Source organism: Mustela erminea, chromosome 13 (assembly GCF_009829155.1).
Source record: "Mustela erminea isolate mMusErm1 chromosome 13, mMusErm1.Pri, whole genome shotgun sequence".
In the NCBI taxonomy this organism is placed as follows: domain Eukaryota; kingdom Metazoa; phylum Chordata; class Mammalia; order Carnivora; family Mustelidae; genus Mustela; species Mustela erminea.
Window position 1 is genome coordinate 67313610 of NC_045626.1, and position 14602 is coordinate 67328211.

At 41.7% G+C, this 14602-nt stretch overlaps 1 pseudogene; it reads right to left on the reverse strand.

Moving 5' to 3' along the window:
• Positions 1–6118: 6118 nt before the first annotated feature.
• On the reverse strand, positions 6119–13931 carry LOC116571381 (annotated as a pseudogene).
• Between the last annotated feature and the right edge of the window lie 671 nt (positions 13932–14602).

The window sequence follows — 14602 nt, forward strand, 5'->3', positions numbered from 1 at the left end:
AGGCTCAAAGGTAAAGCCTATGGGCTGAGGGTTTTTTTTTTTGTCTCACTTCCTCTGTGTCTGAGACACTGTGAGTAATGGCTGCTGCTTCTACTGCTATGTTCTGTAGCACAGGAGTAGCCAGCCTTGTCCTCAGACTGCATCCAGAGATAAGCAGAACTCCTGCATTGGCCAAGACATCACTGGATCCAGAGAATCAGCTGGACCCCAGATCCCAGCTCTGTAATTGAGTCTGAGTAGAAGTACAAGAGGTACCAGGGAAGGCCCCCTGGATGCTACTGGCACCAGAATATGATACAGTTGCCAAAACTGAATCCACTGCTCAGGGTGCAGTTGAGTCTGGCTTTTGTTTCCTAGATACAGAGAGGGAGGTCAGCTGGGTCAACACAGGCTGGGACAGGGAACCTGCAAACACAGACACTTAAGAGTGGTGGCATTGGAATGGGAAAAAAAAATTCTCAAATGCTGAGCATGGAAACATTCCTTTGGAGCCACCCAGTAACTTTGAGGTCTGCCCTTACCTGTCTGGTGAGACAAGAACACAAGTAGGACAGGTATCCAGACCATGGTGATACAAACCCTGATCCCCAAAGTGGGTTGTGCTGGCCCAAACACCCTTTTGTCCTCCAACCTCTGTCATAGGAAGGGCTGTCCATGCAAATGGTGTCCATCTGGTGACTACACAGCCCTTCCCTGAGCCTTGGTGCTGGATCTCAGCTCACACCACCCATTGAAGAGTATTTAGTTTGCTGAGAATACACACAAGTCCCTGCTCAGGGTCTCTGCTAGATCAGAGAGAACACAGCTGCTGAGTACACATCAAGGAGCACAGAGCCAAGCACACAGGCACAGGCTCCCTTGAGTGAAGACTCCACATTGAGCAACTGTTTTTGGACATCAGGGCAGTCCCACAGTACCCCCTGCTGATCACAACACACCACCTCACCAAGGACTAAAGCCCTAAGAACCCAGTGGCTTTCAGCAGCTCACCAGGTCACTGTCTTTTCTCATTCCCATGTCTGATCTCTAGATCCTATGATTCGTTTACACTGTGTACGATCACTATGATTTCTCACTCCCTGGAAATGGCAAAAATGTACAAAAATCAACAGTGTTCACCATCCTCAGAGAAGTTACTGTAAAAGGTGAATGCATCATGTCAAACATCACTGATCAGAGGACAGTAGAGCTGGCTGGAGGGGCGTGTACGGGATCTTCAGGGAATGCTCAGACTGGACATTTTCCAGGAAGTGAGCTCAGGGACGTATTCCTGAGACAGTGACTCTGCAAATATTTCAAATATCATTTGATGCTGTTATAATTTGGTCAGGATCAGATGCAAAGGATTGGTTTCTGAAAATGTAACAACTTTGCCTGACTGAATATTTAATGGTGAATAGTAGACGTATCTCCTTAAGTTTGGAAGTGATATGTATCTCTTAAATTCATTGGTTTCTGAGTATTTCTGCTTTGAAATTCTTGCCAGGATTCTGCCTCTGTTGCCTCACCAACTGTTTATATTGTAGCTAAATTTATATTCCACTTGCAGTTTTTGTACCCACTGCTTTCTTTCAGTGGGAAGTTTAATGTGATGCTTTATTATTATTTCTGCATGCCTGGGAAAAGAGATGCAGAAATCATGTTCTCACTGGGCCCCAAAACCAAATAGGCTATATGTGCAAATATTCACCAAATCTCTAGACTCACAGGAACCTTAAGTAATAGGCCTATGACCACAATCACATACTGCCCTCAGAAACCCTCTCCTCAAGGCACTCAGATGGGTCCTTTACCTACATCTCAGGCATGTCACCCCATGGCTTCAAACCCTTCAATGTCTCTTCACTGTTGTTTGCTAAACACCCAAGCCCCTCCCACATCTAAGGGTCCTCCCTGCCATGTCATTCACACTTCCCCATCCACCTGGCAGGCTCTGCCCCTTGTCCCCTGCTCCAGTCACATCACTCCTCTGATCCTGACTTCAGTCCTTCCCATGTTCTCCAAACAAGGCTCTCTCGGAAGGAGATGGATTTCACCTGGGGATCATGGTAGACACACATTTTGGCAACATTGAGCATCTGTTGAATGCAGGGCAGACATCGAGTGTACACACTGTGATCTACATTTCTCTCCTTATCTTCTATTGATCTTGAATGCTATAGCTTTTTTTAAAAATAAGATTTTATTTATTCATTTGACAGACAGAGATCACAAGTAGGAAGAGAGACAGGCAGAGATAGAGGAAGGGAAACAGGTTCTCTGCTGAGCAGAGAGAACTACTCAGGGCTCGATACCAGCACCCAGAGATCATGACCCGAGCCTAAGGCAGAGGTTTTAAGCCACTGAGCCACCCAGGCACCCCTTGAATACTATAGCTTTATAAAAGGTCTTCAGGTTCAAGTGTCAGTCTTGTAAGTTTGTTCTTCCCCTGCAATATTGTGTTGCTAATTAGGATCTCTTCCCTCTCTATGTAAACTTTTGAATCAGTTCTTCAGGATTTATAGGATAACTTACTGGGATTTAAGGGTTACATGGAATCTATACATCTAATTCAGAAGAACCAGCATCTTGAAAGTAATGAGCATTCTTACATGAACATAGACTATCTCTCAACTTATTTAGTTTATCTTTGATTTCTTTCATCAGAATTATGTTATTTTCCTTATATAGATCTTACACATATTATGTTTGATTTTTGACCTAAGAATTTCCCCTTTTTCGGGGCTAATATAAATTGAGTGTATTTCACACTCCACTTGTTTAATGCTAGTTAATGGGTAAGCACTTGATTTTTCTATATTAAGTGTGCATTTGAAACTGCTGCAATTGCTTATTAGTTTTTTTTAATTTATTTATTTTCAGAAAAAACAGTATTCATTATTTTTTCACCACACCCAGTGCTCCATGCAATCCGTGCCCTCTGTAATACCCACCACCTGGTACCCCAACCTCCCACACCCCCACCACTTCAGACCCCTCAGATTGTTTTTCAGAGTCCATATTTCAGAGTTTTGAGATTTTTCTTTTCATGTCAATTCTATTTTATTTTGTACATAGATGATCATATCACCTAAGAATAATACAGTTTTTTTTTTTCCTTCTTGAATGGTTTCACTCTAGATGAATGGCTTCAGGGGAATATTGGTGCATTTATTGAGATGATTTTATTTTTAATTTATTCTCTTATAGAGTGAATTACCTTGACTGACTTTCAAATGTTTCAAACCTTAAATGTCTTAAATGACCATCTTTGATGCATTGGGGATCTCTTAAAGATGTATTCATTTAACTTGAGAGAGAGAGAAAGGTGGCACAGAGGGAGATAATCTTCAAACAGGCTGAAATGTGAACCAAAAGGAGCACAACCCCATGATCCATGAGATCATGACCTGAGCCAAAACCAAGAGTGAGACCCTTATCCATCTGAGCAACGCAGGTGCCCATTTGATATATTGCTGACTGAATATGCAAATATTTTGTTATATTTTGGTCCCTAAGTCTATGAACCATATTGATCATTTTTTTAATTATATTGATTCTTAACTTCTATTTTAAACATTTTATCTGGTTATGATATCAGAGAAAAACTGGATTTATAATATATATTCAAGTTTCTTCCTTCCTCTCCATTTTCTCTAGTACTCTCATTATTTCCTCTTTAAATGCATGGTAGACTTCTCTAGTGAAGTCTTCTGGCCTGAAGTTTTCTTCAAGGGAAGGCTGTCAACTAAATCAATGAACAATTTCAATGCAGTTACTGGCAGGATGAGTTAGACAATGTGACTCCTCATTCCTGGAACAAAATCTACAGTGCATAAGTTATGCCTGGGAATGTATTTAACTTTGTTGTAATTTTTCTTAGGAGTTAATATCATTGTGGATATAAAATAAGCTGATATATTAAATTTCTGTATTGTTTAGTGATTTTTATGCTTATTTTATTTTGTTAAGATTTCATTTATTTATTTGAGAGTGTTATAGACACACACACACACACACACACACACACACACACACACACACAGAGAGAGAGAGAGAGAGAGAGTACAAGCAGAGGTACAGGCAGAGAGAGAAGGACACATCCCCTGAGCTGGATATCTGATGTGGGGCTGCATCTTAAGACCTGGAGATCATGACCTGAACCAAGGAAGACAATCAATGAGCCACCCAGGCTCCCCTGTTCAGTAATCTTTAATGCAGATGATATATTCTTAAACAAAAATAGTAGAAACTATCCAAATATAATGTCAAGTATTGCACAACCTCATTTAGTGGCAGGCGGTTGAAACAAAATGTACAATGTTATGCCATCCTGTGTCTCTCGTTATTTCCCTGGGAGCCTTTTATAGTCAAAAACCAGAATGCTCAGATCATCCAGGCTCCAGGCCAAATTATACAACTACATCCGCTGGATACATATTCTCCCTCACTTCTGTATCTCCCAGCATGCATTGTGCCATAGCCAACTCTTGTAACCATCAGTAGCCTGAGATTTTTTTTTTTTTTTTTTTTTTTAAATTAACAATTAAAGTGATTGGATTGATCATCTTTATTTTTTTATTTATTTTTTTTAAAGATTTTATTTATTTATTTGACAGAGAGAAATCACAAGTAGATGGAGAGGCAGGCAGAGAGAGAGAGAGAGGGAAGCAGGCTCCCCGCTGAGCAGAGAGCCGGATGCGGGACTCGATCCCAGGACCCCGAGATCATGACCTGAGCCGAAGGCAGCGGCTTAACCCACTGAGCCACCCAGGTGCCCGAGTAGCCTGAGATTTTGAATCTGTTTCTCAGTGTTCTTTGGACTTCAGTGGGATTTGGGGAATGATTGTGTCAGAAGATGTTGCAACTGTCTTCTAAAGAGACATTTTCAGAAATAACTTTATAATAATAAAAGAACAGATGCTTTGCAAACATTAACAGTCATACAAATCTCCTGGAGGAATTGTTAAATGTAAATCTATGAACATCAACAGATGCTTCAGATTTTAAAGGTCTAGGATGGAGAATTGCGTCTTTATCAAGCTTCCAATTAAAATAAATTGTTAATATGTCTCTCATGATCAAATTAATTTATATAATCATAACTTCCAATGCTCTCTGAATAATAGTCTGTATTGGAAGCAGCAGAAGATTGACTCTTAGTACTGATTTATATAAAATGGAACTGAGTTCCCACTCAACACATCAGGCAGGTGAGAGAGGAAGCACAGTCTGAAAATGTCACAGTGGAGAGATGGACACATGCTGGGATAACCAGGATGGAGGACACATGTCCTTGAACCAAGGAAGAGAAGGATGAGGCCAGGGAGCTTCCCTTCCCATGGTGGTGGTGACCATTACCACAACCAACTTCTCACTTGTCTCTAAGACTAAGCCATTCATAACCCTTCAGGAGGTTCCAGTTACACTTCCTCATAGATTTAAATCACTGTGTAAGGACCACCACCCACAGACAGCAAACAGTGATAGTCGACCTCATCCTCAGCCTCGACCATCATGATAGTGAAAATGGCTTTGTTCCCAGAGCTGGATCCAGAGAAGCAAACAGGGACCCCAAAGGGGAGCCTGCTTGTGCTGTGGATGAGCATGTGGGGAGCCTGGCCTGGGGTCTGCGGGAATCAGTGAAGGGAGATAGTTGCAGAGACTGAGCCAGAGCTGAGGCCACAAGTGAGTGTGACTGTCCCTCCTGGAGACACTAAGAGTGATGGCTTCTGGTTCACCACACTCTGAGAGTCTGCTCTGATTACCAACAGGAGAGAAAGCTGTTGTTATGGGGGGAAAAAAAGAAGCCCTTGAGACCCTGCTTTTAAATGTTTCCCATGGACAGATTCCTTACCCCTGACCTGAGCCATATGCAATGAGCCCAAGGAGAAATAACATCTAGGTCATGTTGGGGACTCCTGCAGTATGTGTCCCTCACAGACTCTTAGGCTGGAGTGGGGTGTTCTGGACCTTTTCATATCTCCAGACCTGTTATGAGGAGAAGGTGCTTCATGCAAATCAACTTCCTCTTTCTCACTGCTCTAGAGTTTCTCACAAGTCCCCTGGGAGATCTTGAAAGGAGCAGATGCTGGGAACTCACACACAACAATTCCTGTAGGGTGACCTGAGACACTGTGTCAGGGGGGTGTCTTTCACCAGATCACATCTCCAGTGACCTTGGTGACTTCTGTTCCAAAGTTTGGTCTATTTCAAATGTGTTTCTGTTATCTGATCATCCTGTCCATCTCTCTTCCCATGAATATCAGGTCTAGACTATTTAGTCTGATTCCATAGAGGATGAAGTATGAGGCATGCACGAATCTGAGCTGAAGGATCTTGTGGCCCTGAAGGCCCAGGTGCAGAAAAGTCTCAGTGAGGATCCTGCTTGCTCTAGTGGCAAATGTCACTGTTAGATTTTCCTAGTCTTTCTGGCTCAGACCCTGAGATCTCAGGAGAAGCCCACCTGTGCCCCTACTGACCTCTGACACATTCGCCCACAGAACATGGCACACTCTCCAGCACCCCTGGAAGGACTTCGTGACCTTTACAGGTGGATCCTTCTAATGTCACCATCCAGGGGGTAGAATGAGTAGGTCAGCTATGTGGGCTTTGGATTTGATCCATCCATTTTTCCAGAGAATCAATGCCCTCGGGTAGACAGCTAACTGAAACATTTATATTAGGAGAGTTTTCAGGATTATGTGATATTTGAGTTTGCTTCTGCCTTGTGCCTGGCTTTGCTACTCAGACATAATGTAGTTGAACCAAGCTCAAGGCTTATAGTTCCCCAGAGAAGACCATTGCTTCAACCCTGGTAGTAATTCTGCTTGGATTACCCTTACAGGTTGACTTATTTGGTTATTGTTGTTGTTGCCAGGGTCTCCTGTTAGGGTAACGAGGTCCCATGGCATATATCTTGCCTTTATCATAAGTCTTTACCATGAGAATATCATGCTGTCAGATACAACATATCTTTTGTCCTTGATTAATTTGGTGGATTCTCACTTATTCGTCTTTTTTAATGATTATTTATTTTATTTATTTATTTGACAGACAGAGATCATAAGCAGGCAGAGAGAGAGAGAGAGGAGGAAGCAGGCTCCCTGCTGAACAGAGAGTCCAGTGCAGAGCTCAATCCCAGAACTCTGGGAGCATGACCAGAGCTCCAGGCAGAGGATTTAACCCACTGAGCCACCCAGGCACCCCCTTATTCTTGAATATTACCCTTACAGACATTATTTTGTATTAGTTCCCTGGTCCATTTAATGTATTTTTAGTCAAATTTTATTATTTTTCATGGTAAAAGAGATAGCAATAAATAAAATAACTATAAATGGTCTATAAAATTGATATGATACTGTCCATTGACAACCCACTCTTCTGTTCCACAGCCACTTACTCTCTGAGTGGATAACTGCAACCTCTCTCAAGAATGTGCTCTAGTAATTTCATACATATATTCATATATATAATATATGTGTATATGTTATATATGTAAAGTATATATATTATAGATATGAAAATTTTATATATATGTGTGTGTATCTGTCTTTGTGTTATATATGTGTAGTATTATATATATAAAAGATAACACAGTCTAACTTTTTGTATAGTTCCAGTGCTCCATGACTGTCTTTACATATAAAATATAATCTGTGGTTAAAAAAAAATATATATATATATATATAAAATCTGTGATATTTCTTTGCATGTATAGAGATGTATCTTATTTTAATTCATATTTCATCATCTTTCAATAGGATAATTTACCATAATTTGACCACTTTTCCATGGAGAAATATCCATGTTGGTCTCAATTGTTGTTATTGTAACATCTCTGAACTGGATATGCCAGTATATTTATTGTTATGTGTATTAGTTAGGTAATGTTTTTAATAATTGACTTGCAAAAATGTAACACTGATGCAAGCCATACATATATTTAATGTTTGACAAAAATTTAAAATTTATGCTCCAAAACTGATGTACCAATTTATACTCTCACCATCATTTATAAGAGTTCCCATTTTAGCACACATATTACAGAGGATAAACTCCATCTTAATATTTACCAATTTTATAACTGAGAAGTAATTTCATTATTAAGTTGCTTATCTCCACTTATTAGTAACATTTCCTATATTTATATATATTGATTTTTAGGTATATTTCTGCAGTGGCCTAAGAAAGTACCACAGACTAGGTGGCTTCAAACAGTAGAATTGTATTTCTGTGGTTCTCCCAATGTCCCACAGTTTGCAGGGCTTGACTGTGTCCCCTCTGAAACCTGCTGAGGAATCCTCCTTGTCTCTCTCTAACCATTGGAAGTGTGAGGCCGATTTTTGGCACACCCTGATTGCAGCTCTGGGGCCACAGTCTCTGCCTCTATGTTCCCATGGTGCCCTCCTGGCCTCCATCTGGCTGTTTTGCTACACACACACACACACACACACACACACACCAGTGATATTGGATGAGGAGGTCACCCCAACCCATTATCATCTTATCTTTCCTAATTACATCTGGGACAACCCCATTATCAAATAACGTTACATTCTTTGGCCCTAAGGGCTATAACTTCAAGATATGCTCTTTGAGACAATCCATTTCATCTGTGGTATTAGGGAAGAAAATATGCTTTCTAAAAGTATTTATAACTGTATATATATATATATATATATATATATATATATATCCAAAATGCTTGTCCTGCACAGAAATTATACCTCTTAAAAACACCTTCACAGTTAGGAAGACAGGAATCTATACAGGACTCACACCATGTGAGATAGCTCATACACCAACTTCTCCCATTCCGTAAATGAAAACAAATGAATACATAAATGCTCAAACAGACCAGAGACCTTGGTGTCCTCACTCCAATGCTAACCTCAGAAGTCATGAGCTTCAGTGGAAAGAAAAGTCAGTTTCAATAAAGGTCTGTGGGAGGCAGAGGTGGGAGCTAGTAGCAGTTCTGAACCAACATCAGAGCAGAAAGTTCTCTGAGTGTGAAGACACAGGACAGCGAGGAGACCTGGGCCCTGACCACAGATTGGGCCTCCAAGAGGGAGACAGGAGGTCTCAAATGTAGTGCTGTGGGCAGACGGGGTGAGCACCTTAGGTGGGGAGCCCTGAAAACACCACTATAATGGGAAAAGAAGGGAAAAGGGACATTTAGTGTCTGCCAGGCACAGGGGAGTAGGAAAAAGGGAAAGGAGAAACAGCCCACTTCCCACTGTAAGTCAAGAAAAAAAAATGCATGAGAGAAAAACTAGAAAAAAATCTAAATAACATAATGTTACTTTTCATAACCAAATAAAAGAACCACTGAGTGAATTATTTACTTTGAACAAACCTAAAAAATAATAAGGGATATTTGATATTGGAAAATAAATATAAAAAAACACATTGAAATCCATAATTATTTTATAGACCGCTATGGAAAGGTAAATCATAAGCATTTCAGCATCCATGCATTAAAATTAGATAGATTACAGATAGATTTCCATGCCCTCCACACAAGGTGACATGTACATAAATGAAGCAGTCTGCATATTTCTATCTGGTGGTGATGCCCCCACAACAATACACATGCTCCTGATGACAATGAACAGAGCACATACAAGAGCACTGTTTCTAGGGTTCAGTCCCTGTGAAATGTGCACAGTAGGGAGTTCACTGCAAACAGGAGGGAATTGCGGGCCACAGAGTGCTGAGCACAGGGGGACACTGGAATGACCACTGGTGGATCAGGGGATTATCTGCAGGTGATGGGAATGTAAATTTAATCTTGATGGTAGTTGCTCAACTCAGTTAAATATACTACAGACCACTGAATTGTAGACTTTAGAGCACTGAAATTTATGGCATGCAAATTATAATACATTTGTTTTGGTTTTAGGAAAAAAATAGCAAAAGAAGCTACTGTCACTCTCCCTATAAAGAGAGAGATGGTCAAACACATAACCCTCCCAGGATGTAGCCAGAAACCCCCAGGCAAGAGGGGAGACACCATGTGTGAATGGGTCTCCTGCACCAGACACTAGGCTCATTTTGGTGGCACTGTATATTTGGGGACATAGGGATAGGAGTCCCAAGGACATCATTCATGAACCAGAAATTCCTAAGCCTCTGTCCTCAGTCTGAGATATATTTTAATGACTCATTTAATGACTCATAGAAATGATCCATTTCTAGTCCATCAATGTGCCAGACGTGGTTGTATTCATGCTATAAATATTAACATGATTATTTTCTCCAGTGATGTTATCTAATCCATTCTACTCTGATAAGGGCAGTGTGTGTGTGTGTGTGTGTGTGTGTGTGTGTGTGTGTGTTTATTTCTTTTTGTGTGTGTGTGTGTGTGTGTGTGTGTGTAATTTTTTTAAATTTTTTTTTATTTTTTATAAACATATATTTTTATCCCCAGGGGTACAGGTCTGTGAATCGCCAGGTTTACACACTTCACAGCACTCACCAAAGCACATACCCTCCCCAATATCCATAACCCCACCCCCCTTCTCCCAACCCCCCTCCCCCCAGCAACCCTCAGTTTGTTTTGTGAGATTAAGAGTCACTTATGGCTTGTCTCCCTCCCAATCCCATCTTGTTTCATTGATTCTTCTCCTACCCACTTAAGCCCCCATGTTGCATCACCACTTCCTCATATCAGGGAGCTCATATGACAGTTGTCTTTCTCCGCTTGACTTATTTCGCTAAGCATGATATGCTCTAGTTCCAGCCATGTTGTCGCAAATGGCAAGATTTCATTTCTTTTGATGGCTGCATAGTATTCCATTGTGTATATATACCACATCTTCTTTATCCATTCATCTGTTGATGGAAATGTGTTTATTTCTATCCAGTATCTCTCACTTAACATAGAACTGTATGTCTTATTCATACAAATGCTTAATGGTTCCTTCTGAACTTCACAAAAAATATCTGATCACTGCCTTTCATAGTGAGTCAGATAAAAACTTAACATGTGCCTGTGATCTTCACAAATTTGTTTATCTTCTTGCAACACTTTTTGGAGCTTGCTGATACTTACTTGGCGTTTGAGAAATACGTTTGAATTAAAACAAATAAATCAGCAAATGAAAAAAATACAAATATCCACCTCTATAACTTATGCCCAAAATAGGTATCTCAAGCTTCATTAGGACTATCATCATCAACTCAAATTCTGAACCACAGACATGGGTATCATCTTAAAAACATCTTTATACCTCACACACAATCTCCAAGTAATTCTTAAATCCCAATGTTGTGTACCCATTACAACTAGCCATTTCTAGAATCTTCATCATCCCAAGCAGTAACCGTGTACCCGATAGGGGAATGCGTAACATGTGCTCTCCACAACAAAAATGGCATTAAAATGTCCTTGTTACCCAAAGAAATCTATACATTCAATACACTTCCTAAGAAAATTCTGGTGATATTATTCTCTGAAGAAGAGCTGACATGGATTTTGGATGGGATTCAGATAGTGATATGCATGACTCATATAGCAGATGTCCCAAATGAGATCCTCATGTTGTCTCTGGTGTTTCATGGCACACTTCGGGACACAAAGGTAGAATGACTGGGCACCCTGCAGTGGGCACATTGATACCCAAGCCATGGCAGGCACAGTGCATCTACATGGACAATCTGGGGTAGGAAGCACAGCCCAAAGAATGCTCCCACCTGGTATAGGCCATATCTGCCAAAAGCCCCCATCAATGCTGCCCTCTGCTCTCTGTTGCTTCCTGAGTTGGCAAGGGATCCTGGGGCCCTGGCTCCTTGGCCGGATCCATGTTACGCATTCCCCTATCGGGTACACGGTTACTGCTTGGGATGATGAAGATTCTAGAAATGGCTAGTTGTAATGGGTACACAACATTGGGAGTGTACCCAATATCTCTGAATTGCACATTAAAGAGTGATTGAAACAGTAAATTTTCTGTTATGTATATTATTTTTTATTAAGATTATATGTATTTATTTGAGAGAGAGAGAGAGCAAGTAAGAGGGGAGACAGCCAGAGGGAGAAGCAGACTCCCTGCAGAGCTGGGATCCCATGCAGGAATCAATCCCAGACTCTGGGATCATGACTTATGCTGAAGGCGGTCATTTAACCAACTGATCGACCCAGGTGCCTTGTTATGTATATTATAATAATTATAAATTATTATTTGACAGTCCTATTATATTTAAGAAGCTGTAGGCATACAAATATCCTATTCTAAATCATCCTCACTACTAAAATTATGCAGCAGGGTTTTTTTGTTATTACTTTTTCCTGTAGATTCCACATATAAATAAGAAGAAAAAACATAATGGTTTTTCCCTGTAGGCCTTATTTCACTTAGGGTAATATCTTGCAGGTCCACCCTTGCTGTCACAAATAACAGGACATATTCCTGGAGAGGCTAATGGGGTGGACATCCTTGTGCACAAGTGGGGGTCATTATGTTCATGGTGCTGCATTGCCCCCATACTGTGTGGATCACTGACAAGCCCTATTGTGGCAGGAAAGAGGAGGACACAGTCAGTGCCTGTGGGCTCAGGAAATCTGCTGCACGGGTTGCTGACCCTGACAGTGTTAGCTGTGTTATCTACTGATCTACTGTGTGATCTACAGCTGACAGTGTCAGCTGTGGGATCTACTTCACCCACCTTCCCTAGAGCAGGCTCAGCATTTTATAGCACAGCTGGAGCCTTCCCCTTACCCATACAAGTCCCCTTGAGAGGTCAGAGAATAGACACTCAAAATTCCTCCAGGGCTAACTACCCTCTCCTGACATCACAGCTGAAATAATAGAGTCCAACAAATCACTTGTGCCCTCAGAATGCCTCCTGTTCTGAGTCCTTACTCGGCACCAATCTAGACCTTATTCCTGAGACACAGAGCTACTCATCCAGTCCTAAGCACAGGAGCATGGAGGGAAGGAGGATCTGTGCTCTGAGCCCTGTAGGAACAGGGTCCATGCTCTGGGGGACTGTCCACCTGCTTGGATAATATGTATGCTCTGTTCAAGAAAATCAAGGAAAGTTCATGTGTCTTTATAAAGAGAGAAAAAATGCGAGCTCAACAGGCTCTGAATTTTTACACTTGGATCACCAGACAAAGTTTCTCCATTACCATGAGTTTTTTTGTTGTCTTTGTTTTGTTTTCTCCCTGAGAGATCACTTAGGTTGCATAAGAACCTGGGAGAAAGGATATTGTGATCTAGAAGCTATTTCCAAGTACAGTCAGTGTTTACTCTAGTTATTTTAATTTGGAAGAGAGTCAGAGTGCAAGGTTGTGAGCAGGCTGAGGTATCTGTCCTACTTCCCCATCTCTGTGTCACTCTGACCAGCACCACTATGCCCCACTGCACAGTAATAGTCAGCCTTGTCCTCAGGCTGCAGCCCAGAGATGAGCAGAAGCCCTGCATTGGCTGAAGTGTCCTTGGAGCCAAAGAAGTGACTGGGAATTGCAGGTCCCAGCTGTGTACTTGAGTCTGAGTAGTAGTACAGGAGAACCTGGGGAGGGGTCCCTGGCTTCTGCTGGTACCAGTACTTGTATTTACTACCAACACTGATATCCCTGCTCAAGGTGCAGGTGAGTCTGGCTGTTGTTCCCAGAGAGGCAGAGAGTCTGGCTGTTGTTCCCAGAGGGCAGCTGGGTCAGCACAGGCTGGGACAAAGATCCTGCAAATAGAGACACTCATGGGTGATGGAACTATAAGTGGGAAAAACAAAACAAACACACACACACAAAAACAGAAAACAAAAAAACAAAAAGCCTCAATATCATGAACATGGAAAATGACATATGGGGCCACCTGTGTCCCTGAGGCCTTTTCCTACCTGTGCAGTGAGACAGGAGCATGAGGAGGACTGGAATCCAGGCCATGGTGACACAGACCCTGGTCCCCACAATGGGCTGGTCTGCCCCAGGTCTCCTTTTCTCCTTCACCCTATGCAGCTGGCAGGACTGTCCATGCAAATGGCGTCCACTCAGTGTTAGCCCAGACCCTCCCTGAGCCCTGGTGGTAGAGCTCAGTTCACACCACACACTGAGGAGGATGGTCTTTGGTTTCACCCCTTGGGAAGCACCTGCTGAGACCACATACAGCTCCCTCTCAGGGGACTCTGCCAGACCAGAGAAGAAACAGCTGCTGAGTCCCCATCAAGGAGAGCAGTGCCCAGTCCCCAGGTCCTCTCCCTTGAGTGAATGTACCTCAGTAAACCACCATATAAGGATAATAGGGCAATCCTGCAGCTCCCCCTGCTGGTCACAGGTTGCAGTAGTCCCTGTATCCCAAAACCCTGAGTGGCCAGCTGATTTCTGCAGTTCCTCAATTCCTGTGCATACACGCTTCCACCGTACAATTCTCAGTATGTTTCTCCTGCTCTCTGAAAGTACATCTTCCCTAAGGATCTTTAGTAAGCCACAATGGCATAAGACAAAGAAGCATTTAACATTAATTTATATGCACAAATTTCTGCATGTTTTCAGGCTCAAAAAGGCTTTCTTAGGTTTCTCTAATACCTAAGGATACATTTTGCTGTCAGATGTACAAAATAAATAGAGATAAAGTAAATATGATGACGTACATAGTTCAAAGTGCTGGAGTCCTGATAC